A 16,138-nucleotide genomic window follows, 5' to 3' on the forward strand; every position below is an offset into this window, starting at 1 on the left:
ACAGTATAGTGTTTATTTTTTATATGCACTGGGAAACATAATTTTTTATTTGCACTGGGAAACCAAAAAAAATAATAATGATTTGACTTAGTTTATTGAGATAATCACTTTATTGAGGCGGTCTGGAACAAAACCCACAAGACCTCTGAAGTTTATCTCTACTGTACTATATACATTAAAGTTGCTAAGAGAGTAGATCTTAAAATTCCTTACAATACATGCATAAAAAACAGAGGTAACTATATGAGATAGTAGATGTATTAACATTGTTATGTAGATTATATTGCAATACAGATGTATACCAATTTATCAAATGGTACAAAATTAACACAATGTTAAAAGTTTGCAGTGTTATAAGAAATGATTTCTCAAATTTACAAATTATAATATGTCAATTATTTTTCAATAAAGCTGGAAATAACTTTTTGTAGAATTAATCTATTTTTCAAAAAAGGAAGTAAGGAAATAGAAACTGCAACTAACTCTGAAATAATAGAATACAAAATCCATTTTAGTTATAAACACTGTGACAAACACTATTAGTTAGTTTACAATGAAGGAATACTTATGAAGCATGAAGGATGGTTTATAAATAAGGCTGAAAGAGCTCAGTTTTAAGGTTTAAATTTAAAATCTTCTTTTGAAATACTAAACTGACCACCCAGTTTTCCAAACATAAATGTCTTAACTGCATGAATTTATTTCATACAACTCTATAATCTAGTTTCATAAGAAAGCAGCATGCAAATTTTGAATAAGACAGACTTGCTTAAGTTTCTTTATGTTCAACAGTAAAGGACACTTCCCTAAAAATAAATAGAAGAAAAATCAGCATATTTATCATGGTAATTATTATTCATAATAAGATTCATATTGAATTAAGGAATATATAGCTTCAGAGGGGGTAAAGTAAAATGAAATTTATTTTGGTAAATGTGTCTATGAATAGTCAATACAATGCCTCAATATAAATGAATATTATCACTTTGAACAATTTAATTACTATTATTAGAATTATTATAAGTATAAAAATAGCTATTATTTTAGCATGGAATAAGAGACTCTCATGCTCCATGCTTCATTACATCCACACAACAACTCTGCATAATAAGTATTATCATCACCATTTCATGGGTGAAACAACTGAGGCTAACACATTTAGATAACTGGTTTATGATTACATGGCTGATAAAGATGCATCACACTAATTTAGGCTTTATGATTTCAGAATTGTACTCTTTCCCCTGCACATTCTATTACTCTGTAAATACTTGGCTTGTTTTCATTTAGTTCTTTAATTTTATTCATGTGGTGATGGCTTAAAGCTTCATTTAAAGGAAGCTTAAAAAAATTCATTTAACCAAAAGCTCCCAAGAATTAAAAATGTCGTGGAGCTAATGTAGACATGGATATCATTAGTTAATGGGTAACCATATATTTTCCACTCTAGTGAGATAAAAATCAGAGTATTTTTCTAAGTTTTAGTCTCTGAGTATTAAAAAGGACTTTGTTAAAATAGAAATATTTAGACAAAGGTGATCAAAAGTCTGGATCAGGTCACCTTAAGATAAATATTAGAAAACTGAGGAAACAAATGGAGATTCGAACACTGAGCTATGACATAATGAATGGTTTAAAGTATTTAGTAGAGCATAGAAAAGCCCTTTAAAGCCTGGTCTTAGCCTAGCATTGCAGCTTCTGGGATATCTGTCTATCTATCATCTATCTATCTATCTATTTAGATACAAATTTGAAAATTTTTTAACTCAAAGATTTTGAGAAATAGAACATAATCGGCACCATAGAAGATCTGTTTATGATAACAACATAGCCCCTTCTCCAAGTTTGTTAATATTCTCTCTTATTTAATGTAACATTGTGCAAATATACCACTTCTGATCTGCCATTATGAGTGAAATAACTATAATCATCTGTTTTCATATCCTGGTGAAAATATTCATTTAGTTCAATGTTGTATTTCTAGGAATGGACCAAATTTTTTTTAATTTTTAAGTTTTCTAAATATTGTCCAACTTACCTGAAATGTTTTATTATGGGCACTGTCATTCTTTCACATTCTTGCAAGACATTTTTACTGTTTCCCAATATGGTAAGTGTGTAATAGTATGCCATTCCAGGTTTTAATTTATTTTTAATTTAATTTAATTTAATTCCAGATTCATAATAAAGATAAACAGTTTTTACATATGAGTGGCCATTTGGATTACCCTTTCTGTAAAGTACATGCTCAAATCTTTTGATATCTTAACATTGTGTCATACTGACTTCTTTAATAATAGATTTTCTGAATGAACTTTTAGCTGTGTAGGTCTTCTCTATTTTATTTTGAACTTGCTTTCATTTCAAAAACTTTATATTTATTTTCATAATCTGCTTTTATTTTGCTTTGTCTATTATCTATATATCTATCTATTTATTTATTTGCAAGCAAGAGAGAGCGAGCAAGTGAGAGCGCAGGGAGGGATAGAAAAAGAAGGGAAAAGAATCTTAAGCAGGCTCCAGGCTCAGCACAGAGCCCAACTCTGGGCTCTATTTCACAACCCTGACATCATGACCTGAGACAAAATGAAAGAAATCAAATAAAATTAAGGTGTTAAAAAAAAAGGAAAAAGAATTGGAGGTTTAATTAAGTGAGCCACCCAGGCACCCCTGTGGTATCTTAAATTGGCTGTCATATCTTTAAAGTTCTAGAGTATCCATTTGGTTCAGTTATAAAATCTTTCTCAATATCATTTTTTAGTTTCAGTTTTTTGTTCAATTTGCTTCCCCTCTCATTTCTTTGAGCAGAGTAATCAAGCCAATTTACAATCTTTATTGATCATTTTAATATCATACTTAATCCCATTTTGTCTATCAAATCTTGTTAATGGTTTTTCTTTCTGTGCTTTGTTACATTTTGCTAACTTCAAGACATTATATTTGAAACTCTTATTGAGTAGGGATAATTAAGAGCTATAATAATGGTATGGTCCTCCTTGGCAGGATTTTCTCTTATATCTGAGACTCTACAAGACAATCATACTCCAAATTCAGTAGTTGACTTTCTCAGTTTACACAGAAGGCAAGGTAGGCTATAGTCTTATTTCTGCTTCTCCTTGTGCTTTGGGGATCTCAACTTAAATTTGGGTTGTACCAAAGTCCTCAAATTTGATTGATGCTGGATTTTGAATTTTGTTTCTCAAGTATCAAGTGTCTATTAAAAACACAGCTCAGTGTGTTTTAGCAGTTTCTAATGCTCTCATAGCTAAAATGGCTTCAGGGCATATATCTCTAGACTCTCATTGTGTTTCGTGTTTTGGCCCAGTAATCCCTCATTTATTTTTATAATCATTCTGATATTTTTAACTTTAAAAGCTATTTTGTCTGGATTTTTAAGTTGTCTTAGTAGGAAGTTTTAGATCACCATTACTAGAAGCAACAAAAAATATACATGAAAATATCTGCGGTAGTTTATCACATCTTTATGGCTTTGAACTTCCATAAGCCGACGCATCCTTCTCTAATCACTTAGGCAAACTCCAATTTACCCTTTAAAACAACACAAGAATTGCTTCATTTAAGAACATGTTCAGGGATGACTCTTCCCCACTATTCTTACCAACATCCCCACACACTCTTGGCTACCCGCACCTTGTTTATGAACTTTCATTAGGTATATCAGCGTCACCAGAATTTTGCTCTATTGTATTTTTGTCCTTTATAATTTCATAGAAAGTCTGTCCTTTTGTTTCAAACCTGGGTTAGTTATTTCTTCTCATTCTTTGTCAGAAGTTACTTTATTAGAGAAACTTACAGCTGTATTGTGACTTTGGAGCCTTTACAGTTTTTTGACTGGAAAAATCACCCATCTCTGAGATTTATACGCAGCTTCCTAGCTGATATTATTCAGAAATCTGTTCAAAACAGACTTTTTCAGGGAGGCCCTTTTGGACCACTCAGTTAGAAAACCTCTTCTCAATCACTGCTCTTTTAAAAATGTGCTTATTCCTAGGTATCTTATGGTAGGAAACTCAACACCCAAAGAACAAATAATCCAATCAAGAAATGGGCAGAGGACATGAACAGACATTTCTGCAAAGAAGACATCCAGATGGCCAACAGACACATGAAAAAGTGCTCCATATCACTCGGCATCAGGGAAATACAAATCAAAACCACAATGAGATATCACCTCACACCAGTCAGAATGGCTAAAATCAACAAGTCAGGAAATGACAGATGCTGGCGAGGATGCAGAGAAAGGGGAACCCTCCTACACTGTTGGTGGGAATGCAAGCTGGTGCAGCCACTCTGGAAAACAGCACGGAGGTTCCTCAAAATGTTGAAAATAGAACTGCCCTATGACCCAGCAATTGCACTATTGGGTATTTACCCTAAAGATACAAATGTAGTGATCCAAAGGGGCATGTGCACCCGAATGTTTATAGCAGCAATGTCCACAATAGCCAAACTATGGAAAGAACCTAGATGTCCATCAACAGATGAATGGATCAAGAAGATGTGGTATATATACACAATGGAATACTATGCAGCCATCAAAAGAAATGAAATCTTGCCATTTGCAACAACATGGATGGAACTAGAGCGTATCATGCTTAGCGAAATAAGTCAAGCAGAGAAAGACAACTATCATATGATCTCCCTGATATGAGGAAGTGGTGATGCAACATGGAGGCTTAAGTGGGTAGAAGAAGAATAAATGAAACAAGATGGGATTGGGAGGGAGACAAACCATAAGTGACTCTTAATCTCACAAAACAAACTGAGGGTTGCTGGAGGGAGGGGGTTTGGGAGAAGGGGGTGGGATTATGGACATTGGGGAGGGTATGTGATTTGGTGAGTGCTGTGAAGTGTGTAAACCTGGTGATTCACAGACCTGTACCCCTGGGGATAAAAATATATGTTTATAAAAAATAAAAAATTAAAAAAAATGTGCTTATTTAGTTCAAATATGCATCACTATTAAAGGAAAACCCAGTACAATTTTTTCTTTTTAAAGTTGGCTTACCTATTATCTATCTCTCCCATTAAAATGATTCCTCTGGGCTGGGGTTTTGTTGTGCTCATCTTAGGCCAGGCACTCAATAAATTGTCTCTGAATGATTGAATTGTTTGACTCCCTTGCTAGATTCTCAACTTCATGAGGCCAAGGATTGTTCTATTCAGTCCTTTATCCTCAATATCTGTTATATTGCAGTCACTTACGTGACTAATGGGAAAAATCACAGAAAGAAAGAGTTAAAACTACAGAAAAACACCGTAGGTTCAATAACACAAAGCTTTCTAAAATTATTTAGCCCAGGAATTGAATACTGGCTGCACTTTTGATTTTTTTTTAATGGTATTGAATTTAATTTAAATGGAAATACTTGAATGGTAGAATAATAAAAAATAAATTATAAAAGCAACTTGCTCCTTAAAGTAAGAATTATATAGGGCATCTCTTCTAGAAGCAGAATTTTCAAATGTCAAACATCTGAAAGCATAGAAGGAGAAGTAAGTGTGTGAATTGTACTTCAATGCTCTTTTCTTTATATTCATCAAACAGCTTCATTCACACCTTTCCAATTTTTTCAACTCTTTTGACAAAGCCTTCAGAGGAGTTACTGCTGATGACAACCATCACAGCCTTACAGGAGAAATTTTATGAAGAAAAATAATAGCGTGTTTTTCCCAAATTGTTAAGGATATGGTGAAGCTCTGTCGGATTCAAAGGAGGAATGTGCAATTCCATGCTATATATAATAATAACTTATTTTAATAGTGGCTTTGAAATTTTTCAGATATATACATTTACTGAAAGCACTATCAAATAAACAAAAACAAACAAATTAACAGGGGTTCGAGACAGGAATTATCTAATCTAAAAATAGCACATGTTCACAGAATACACAACACATATCCCAAGTACTACTATAGGTTTCAAGTAAGAGTCAAAACAATAGTAAACATGATTCAGACCCTACCAGTCAAATCATAAATGGGATCTTAACTGTAAATCCTTATCTTTAGATCAAAGCGGGTAATTGGGTGCTGAAGATACATTATAAAACTAATATGTTATAGAACTCCTCTGAAATGAGTCATTTATTCCATCACTTTTCCTGCACAGCTGCTGACCCATGTTTTGGTTCCTGGAAATAGCTGCTACCCTGTCATACTTCTTAAAAGCACATATATTGATAACTCTACTCATTCCTCCATTCCTCTGTGACTGTCACTGTGTTAAAATGTGGAGTCAGCTGACTCACTTGTGGTGGTAATAAAGTAGATGAGTTTGCAAAGTATTTTGTTATTTCTAAAAATGCAAAAACCAAATTACATTGAAATCCTAAGGGGTGTTTCAGGGAGAGCTGTAGGATGTGGTTTCTTGTGTAATCCACAGAGATTAGCTCCAACACATATTTAAACTCTCCTCTAGGAGCAACCTTAGTGGTAAAGCAAGATGATAAACAGATGTATACACACCCTGGCACAAAATTATCACTTATGTTTGGCTTCCTAGTCTCCTTGTGTTACTTATTTATCTTAACTTCTCTCTGATATCAGGGTACACAGAATCTCAAACAGTTGATATTTTTCTGCTGAATTACCCAATAGTCTGATCATACCCCTAAGACTTTTTTAAATTATTTCACTCATAATCCCAAATCTGCTTTGCCTCCTCAGCTCAGTACACTGTAATTTGATTTCAAAATGAGGACGGTTGTCAGTAATGCCACACTCATTAATCTATTTTACAATTCCATGTACTTAGAACTATGAAAATATGTTAATAACATCCATTCCAATAAGCCACCCTAAATTTATTATCATGAAACAAGACCTCAAGAAAGAGAATTCAAAATCATCCATGTATTTGCAATTTATTGCAATAAAGCCTTTATCAATAGACTTCCCTGTGCACATGGTGGTCAAATTGCTGGTGAAAACCAGCCAGATCTATTACAAGCTTTCTCATGGCTTCTAGGTAACCCAAGTGAGCCTTTATTGATAAAGGGAAGGGATAAAGCAGGGAAGGGATAAACAGTGATGTAAGAATTGGCTAGACAAATGTAATGACTCTCATTACAGAGTGAGTATTTCAAAGCAAAAGATCCTGTTGGGAATATTGTTTTATAAAATAGTGTTTTTTTTTTTTATGAACTTTTAAAAATTCAATTAGTTAACATATAGTGTACCATTAGTTTCAAATGTAGATTTCAATTATTCATCCATAGCATATAATAGCTAATGCTCAGTACTTACTGTTAAAGCTTCTTGAAAGAATTTTAACCCACTGAGCCACCCAGGCGCCCTTGAAAGCAGAAATTTAGATCATATTTTCTGATTACTTCCATGAAGTACAACACTTTCCTGCTACCAACCTTCAAAACATACTGTTTGTTAGAGAAATTTCTTTAATAATAAATAAATAGGAATTTATTTAAATTTATTTAAATATTGCACACTTTTTCATTGTTCATAAATAAGGTGATGATATTATAGCCATTAGTTGGTAGCACTGATATATCACTTTCTTTTTACTTCTCAGTGCATTCTCTTTACACAAAATAGATATATATTTTAAAAGAATCTGAATCTGAGCAAACTTTTAAAAAACCCTATACAGTAAAGTTTATCATTTTAAGTAATCTCAATTATCTTCCTCAATTGTGATAGTATATCCTTCTATCTAGGCCAGATATTGTATGAGGGATTTGAAGAGACATACTTTTCTAAATTTCACTTTTCTCATCTGCAAAATGCTGATCATGATCCTACAATAAAATACACTTACAATTTTTTTATGAAAATTTATTTATTTATTTTAAGATTTTATTTATTTATCAGAGAGAGTGGGCGAGAGAGCAAGCACAGGCAGACAGAATGGCAGGCAGAGGCAGAGGGAGAAGCAGGCTCTCAGCCGAGCAAGGAGCCCGATGTGGGACTCGATCCCAGGACGCTGGGATCATGACCTGAGCCAAAGGCAGCTGCTTAACCAACTGAGCCACCCAGGTGTCCCTTTTGATAAAAATTTAATCTGTATAAACAATATATTTGCTGTAATGCGTGGTTCATGGTAAACATCTTATTTAATTATAAGCAACAACAGTATTAGAAATTAAGTAAATGTGTCTATAATATTTAAAGTTTTAACACATAATTCCAGTGCTTTGTCTTATTTTCTCAAATCCCTTTACCACTTTCACTGACAGAGTCAAATGTACTTTTTCTACTAGTAGCCAGCTCTTTGTCTTTTGTCAGAAAGATGCCCTTGTGAATTATTTATAATAGAGATATTAGCAATAATAATAATAATAATAAATAGCAATGAAAATGTTAAAAAAAGTTTTCTTAACTAATTAAGGTTCTTAGACATCAATTAGAGGAACCACCTCTGGCAAGCAAATTAATCTGCAAGACATTCCCAGAATTAACAAGTCAGTCAGATACAGGGTTGTCCGTAGACTGAAAGGTGAAGCAAAGGACTAGGTTTGGAAAATAGGTAAGGACAGTGAAAAAAATGATCAAATTTTTGGGCAAAATAAATTCTTAGGTGTCCTTTCAATGGAGTCCTGGGCATTATGTAGCAGAAACTCTGGAGATTATCTCAATCCATTGGAGTCACCCTGTTTATTAGCTTGCTATTGACAAAGTTATTTACAAACTGTAGAGCAAGAGGTTATAATGTAGAAAACTGATGGTAATGCACAAGATTCTTGTTAACAATAATGCAAGTTAGTGATATTTCATTAGAAAACATAAATTCTATAACTCAAATTATGGGCCCAGAGCACTTCTGCTGCACAACTCTGCTTATATCCCAAATAACCATGTGAACTAGTTTTAATATCTGCTTCTCATTAATTTTTGAATAAAAATTCTTGACACAAGTATTTTATAATTGTGTGATAATCATGCATTTAATTTCTTGGAGAACAAAACACATTTTAGTGTAACTATGTTCGTTCACAGAACCAGCCTTGATAACACACTTCTATATGTTAGAAATGATGTAATAAATGTAGAATATTGGGCACTCCTTTGGTATTCTTTGACATGTTTTGCACTATCTAAAAAGAGATCAGTGAACTTGGACTGGAGTTAGTAGACATGGAAGAAAATAAAATATTACAGAGAAGAATACTCTGTGGTCTACAACCTAAACGGGCTGGGATTCCCATCATTTGGATGCCCGTAGCTTTACAAAAGTCAATTAAATTTTTGTATCTCCGATTAAAGTTGATTCCCCAGTACTTTTTCAAACATCTCTTGTAAAGTATTATTTCCCAGAAAAAATGGATTTTGCACATGTATCTGCCTTTGTCTCTGGTCATGATCTCAGTCAGGATCCTGGGATCGAGCTCCATATCGGGCTTCAAATGTAGTCTCTCTCTGCAGCTACCTCCCCCTGCCCCACTCATGCTCTCTCTCTCAAATAAATAAATACAATCTTTAATTTTTTAATTAAAAATAAGATAAATAAAATAAAATAAAAAGTCTGGTCTTACTGCCCCATTTAGCTCCTTTTTTTTTTTTTGAGTTGTATTTAAAGCAGCATGAGAGAACATGAGGCTCTCAAACTTAAAAAAAAAAGGAAAAAATTGAGTTTTGTTAGGATTTAAGATCTTGTCTGCTAGACAAAAACATTGGCTTTGTTAACATGTGAAAATTAACAAAAGAGAATAAGATAGAATTCTAATAATTTTTGTAGAAATTAAAAATTTCCTCCAACCCAATTACATACAGACCCATTAATTAAATTCATTCCAATGTCCCAAACCAACCTTTTCTAATACTAATGCATCTGTGTAAACAGAGTCAACCCAAGGAATAAATAAATATTATTATTTTTTTCCTGTCTCTTCTACAGTCACATCTGGGTATATTGGTAGCAAGCCAATTATCTATCTTATCTTATCAGACATGATATCATAAGGAAGGGTATTCTGTCCATTTGGAACAACTGAAAATCATTGTAATTTTATCTTGGTGCAGTAACTTGAGATGGCCCAGTGTGGGTTATGAATATATTTTATTTTATTTTTTTACTGGGAAGAAGAGATTATAGAGATATTGGTTATCCAAGAGAGACTGACAGGTGTTGATAGCTGCCAGGTCAATATCCATCTACTTTTTCCTTTAATATCAAAAAGCACTGAGGGATTGACAACAAGGAAACTTAAAACAGCATCAAATATTTTATTGTCTCTTTTCTAGTTATATTGTAAACATATGACAAAGTATCAGTCATACAATATATCATTCTCCTTTACCTCTATCTTTCTGCCAAAAATGTGGGCTTAATAGTGAGAACTCCAACAGCAATTTTTGCAACTGTGAATAAAAAGCCATGAAACATGGATGGAACTAGAGTGTATCATGCTTAGCGAAATAAGTCAGGTGGAGAAAGACAACTATCATATGATCTCCCTGATATGAGGAAGTGGTGTTGCAACATGGGGGCTTAAGTGGGTACAAGAAGAATAAATGAAAGAAGATGGGATTGGGAGGGAGACAAACCATAAGTGACTCTTAATCTCACAAAACAAACTGAGGGTTGCTGGGGGAGGGGGTTTGGGAGAAGGGGATGGTATTATGGACATTGGGGAGGGTATGTGCTTTGGTGAGTGCTGTGAAGTGTGTAAACCTGGTGATTCACAGACCTGTACCCCTGGGGATAAAAATATATGTTTATAAAAAATAAAAAATTATATTAAAAAAAAAAGCCAAGAAAACCTCTAAGATAGTTCACTTGACTTTCTTAAGACGCTGAACCAACACCAGAAAACACTCTCTGTAGTCTTCTTGTTAAATGAAAAAATATGGTTAAACCACTTTTGAAAGTCTACTACATACAGCAAAATGTAAATCTTAATTGAAATATGTCCTCTCAGTTGTGCTTAAGCAACTGAGTCCTGAGCTTTTCAGGTTTTCAGTCTGAAAGAGTACACCTCTGGTGCTCTGAAAGGGAAGAGAAAGGACACCCTGTTCTCCATATAAACTAAAGAAGAGAAATCTGTGCATTTAAGTGGGTCATATAAAATTTATCAAGCAATTACCTCCTAACTCCTACCTATCCAAATTACCTGATATGCTCTCCCTACTCTTTTATTTACTGCCTTTTCCAGGATTCTGTCTCACATCACAACATGTCTTCTGTTATTTCCTTCTTGCAAGCTACTTTTGTTTTCTCCATCTAAAAAAATCAACAATCATTGTGTATTTCAATTCCCATTTTCCTCAAATGCATTGATTCTTCTTATCTATTACTCTTTTCTCATACTCACTGTCTTTGTCTTTATGGGGTTTGTACTTTGCATTTCCCCATCCTTTACTGCCATTATATAATCAAATCTAATAACTTCTTAGAGAAAGTTAAAAATTCCTGCATAGCCACACGTGAACACAAAGTCACTGATTTTTAGCAAACCTATAAGATAGTCAGACATTCATTCAATTTCTTTTTTTTTAAGATTTTATTTATTTATTTGACAGAGAGAGATTACAAGCAGGCAGAGAGGCAGGCAGAGATAGAGGAGGAAGCAGGCTCCCTGCTGAGCAGAGAGCCCGATTTGGGGCTCGGTCCCAGGACCCTGGGATCATGAACTGAGCCGAAGACAGTGGCTTAACCCACTGAGCCACCCAGGCGTCCCTCCATTCAATTTCTTAACTGAGTCTCAAATGCATCCTGAGTTCTAACCTAAACCTAAGTTCTACTTCTTACACGTTGTTATATGACCAAATTCTTTCAGTTCAGTATTTTGTAACATTTAAATATTAATCAATTGATGCTTTGTCTGTGTATTTCTATGAAAATTATTTGAATACTGTAGATTTATTGTTATATTTATAGATTTATAATCAACGTTTCATCAGTTGAAGTTTTTGGAAATTTCAGATATAATGATTAACCTAAAATGATACTGCCTCAAATCCCTCTGATATCAAGGCCCAACACCTGATTATAGCCAAACCTGTGGTGGATAGTTCCATGGGAAATTGCAGTTACTTAACACTGATAGCATCTCATGTTCTCTCTCTCATTTTAGAATGTCTCCAACACAATCCAAAAGTGTAGGAGAGTTAATGTCCTCTGAGGACAGCTCTCAGTGAAGTGGAAATAAGAACCATAGATAAAATTGTCAGTTTTCAGGTCTTCATGAGGACAACTTAAAGAAGTTTCTCAGGACCTTTCAGTAAAAGCAAGCCTTCATTTTCTATCCACAACAATTATATCAACAATGTACCTCTTTGACAAAGTTGCTTCTTCACTGTCTCACTTTCCCATTCTTTTCTACCTTGGATAATCTCCCAGATAAACTAATAGTACTCAAATCCTTTGTCCTACACTTTGCTCTCAGGATAAATGGAGCCAAAAGACTTAGATTAATATCAAGTTCTGAATGGGATCTTAGAGCTATTTCTGTCCAGATTTTCATAAACATAGGGACCTTTGAATTATCAGGCTATAAATAAGTTCTAAATGGAGGGGGCAAAAGCAAAAAGTAGAAATTTTTATGTTTGATTTTTAATCATAATTAATTGACTTTATTGATTATTGGAAATACTAACATTATAAAAGTGTGGATCTTTGTAAAACAATGTCATAATGTAAGAAATAAGTTGCATAGACCTTTGGAGAATATTAAACCAAGTGTTCAGGTGCCATCTAATTTCTTCTTTAATCCAGAACTTTGGTGTGCATTATCTTGAGGAATAGGATTTTGAAGTCCAGACAGACTAACAGAAAACTGATCCAAATGTGTGTGTTTATATTTCTGCTTTTGTTGTAAAAATCAAAGTGTGATTGCTGGTTTAAAATGGTAAAACTAATAATGTTCATGGACTCTATTATAAATTTTCTAATTGTATTGGAAGAATCCAATAAACATAGAATTAATTGATTTGCAAATCCTTAAAGAGCTACAGGATCATGTAGTGGTATGTTCTGATTCAACAGCATCATAATGCAGCATTTTATATGTGTGGCTAATAGATATTTTCATGAATGTGTGCTAGCTAGTCAGCCAATACAGAGAAATATTAGGTAGGGTAATTACTCACAGTTGTGTTTAATAAAATGAGAGAAAATTATCAAATGACACTACTAATAATAATCCTATAGCAGGCTAAATAATTCAATCATAATTAAAAGTATTAATCTAGCTTTCTTCCCTGATTATGACTCTTCTCTCCTTTATCATAATGGGAGTAGCAGATTGTCTGCAATGAATTGTGAAAACCCAGCAGTGACTTTGGCAGTGAAGGCCTCCCATCAATTTTGATAGGTTAAAATGATTCTGGATGGTCTTGAGCAAATGTGTCAATTTTTTTTCTGTGTGTGTCATAAAAGAAAGAAGCAATAGTAAATCCTTGCTGTTATTCCATGGAGCCAATAAAATCATACTGCCAACAAGAGGCTGTTGACACCATAAGTGTAGTTAACTGTCTTGAAATATTAGGCCTCGAAATAAAATTCCAATATTTCACATAACCTCTTTTTTTTTTTAAAGAAAAAAAACAAAACAAAACAAAACAACTATACTGCTTACATTTAGGGCCCTGCTGTTGTGTAACTATTTTTGAACATGTCTACTGTAAGTGTATATATATATATATTGTTTTTCTGGGCAATAAATTCATTTAGAGATAAATTTGGATTGCAAATTATTTTGGGGGAGGCATGGTATTTGAGGCTAGTCTTACAAGTAAAAAGGACTAAAAGAAAGAAGAAAAACATTTTTTATTACAGCATATTTACATTTGTCCAAAGTACTTATTTACTATAATACTGACTAATGTATAATACTGTACACAAAGAAAGAAGTTAAATGAGTTATAATTCAGTCGAAGTATAGCTGGCCATTTCAAAACTTACCACAGAATCTTTCTGGTATGAAATGTGATATCTGGCAATCTGGTCCAGTTCATTACATCAGGTCATTTGTATGTTCTTATTACCATTTTGATAGAATAGCTCATTTTATAACCCAGACATTTTACAATGGAACTATGATGCATGTATTTTCAAAAGTATAGACATACATGAAGCTATGAGGTCAAAAAAGATGAATGTCCGTAGTACCATATAGACTCAACAAATAAAAGTATCCAAGGCTATGAGTGAGATTTATGAATATTGTGTAAGTTTAGACCAACATATGGTTTTGATATAAATAATCTGTTCTTAAATTAGAATTACAGTCATTGAGTACAGTGTTGAAAATGGCAGATAGATTTTAGCTATCTTTGCTCACTAGGGAAAATGGAAAAATGTTTAGTTTGGTCAGATTTTCACTTAACTTCTGAAAAATCTTACGTTTGAGAGAACCCTTCTGAAATAAGAATCCTTAAAGACATAACCCCTTTGGCACAAGTTTTCAAGAAACTTGTTTGATGTCATAGACAATCATATGGCACACGTACTGTTCTAGATGTTTCATGCCAATAATATGTAAGCCATACTAAGGCTACATATACATATAGAGATGTTCCTCAGCTTACAACGGGGCTATGTACAGAGACACACATAAAAAATTGAAAATGCATTTAATACCCCTAAACTATCAAATATCATAGCTTACCTTAAGCTTATTTAAACATACTCAGAACACTTACATTTGCCTGCATTTGGGCAAAATCATCTTAAGCAAAGCCTATTTTATAACAAACTATCAAATATCACATGCAATTTATTAAATATTACACTAAAAAAAGAAGAATGGTTATATATAGAATGGTTGTAAGAATATCAGGTGTTCACCCCTGTAATCTTCTAGCTGACTGGGAGCTGTGGCTCACTGCCCCTGCCCAGCATCGCAAGACGGCACCATACCACATGTCACTGGCCCTTTTTATAAAGACCCAAATTCAAAATTCAAAGTACAGTTTCTACTGAATCACTTTCACTTTCACATCATTGCCAAATATATCGTAAGTTGAATCATTGTAAATCAGGAGCCATCTCATTTGAAAGTTTAATCACAGTCACCCGTATACACAGAAAAAATGGCCTTCATGTAGGGCCATCTATGTATCTCTAAACAACATAGCATGACATATCAACAGCAAAAAATGGATGTGAAGGGGGCAATTGCTTTGCGTCAGTACTCTGAGCAGTAACATACATGGCCTTACTCACCTAGCAGAACTCCAGAGCTAGCTGATGGCAAGGAATTTTGCAAATGTTTGCTGAACAGCTTAAGCACTATTATTTTTAAATTAGTGTGCATATCTGTTTTCTCAAGATATGTTAATTTATTCTATTGACTTATTACAAAACCAAATAATTTCCTCTTATTTAAGTGGCAGGTAAATAGAATTCTTTTTAATTTAAATCAAATGGCTTTTTAGGGAAAATATACTAAAAATTCTGAAACTTGTATTGCTTATGAATCTTTTATTGGAATCCTTGTCAAGTTGTATTTTTCAAGTTTTTCCTAAATAATCTTCAATGAATTGAAAATATTTTTTGGATTTTATTCAAGGCTATTAACACACAATTTCACTTTGTTAAATATAGTGCTCAACGTTCAACCAAAACGTTGTGTCTTTTTTTTTCCACTACCACATCCTCCATCTACTGACTGGATTCTCTCCCCAACTAGCACATATATACCATTGTCTATCTTTAGGATAATTAAGGGTCATCTTTTGTCTTTATTCTATTCCTCATATGCTTCTGAACTTGTTGAATTTTAATATAGTCACACCATAAGCATCACATATTTGATTCCCCTTTCAATAGTAAACAGTGCACAACCAGAGCATACCTTCAAAGCTATCAATAGACTTACTCTGATATATTATTTTTGTATTTTTGTAAATTAAAATAATTAAATTATAGAACAAGAGTTTCAGGTGGTCGGTGTTGTAAGTTTTACCCAAACTGACTTTTGTCAAACTCGTTTTTGTCATCATATATGTCAAGTAGTTTTCTCAGGATTATTTTTAGAATATCCTTGTATAATGAATATTTACACTGATATCTAGTATAAAAATCTTGCAATTTATTTTAGAAACATTAAGATATTGAAATTCAATCTATTTCTTTAATTCATTAAAGACATTTTTGGCTTCTTTCCAGTACGTTCTTACTGGTTAAAAAATGAATTTGAAGTAGTCTGAATTT

Source organism: Mustela lutreola, chromosome 16 (genome assembly GCF_030435805.1).
Source record: "Mustela lutreola isolate mMusLut2 chromosome 16, mMusLut2.pri, whole genome shotgun sequence".
Taxonomy (NCBI): Eukaryota; Metazoa; Chordata; class Mammalia; order Carnivora; family Mustelidae; genus Mustela; species Mustela lutreola.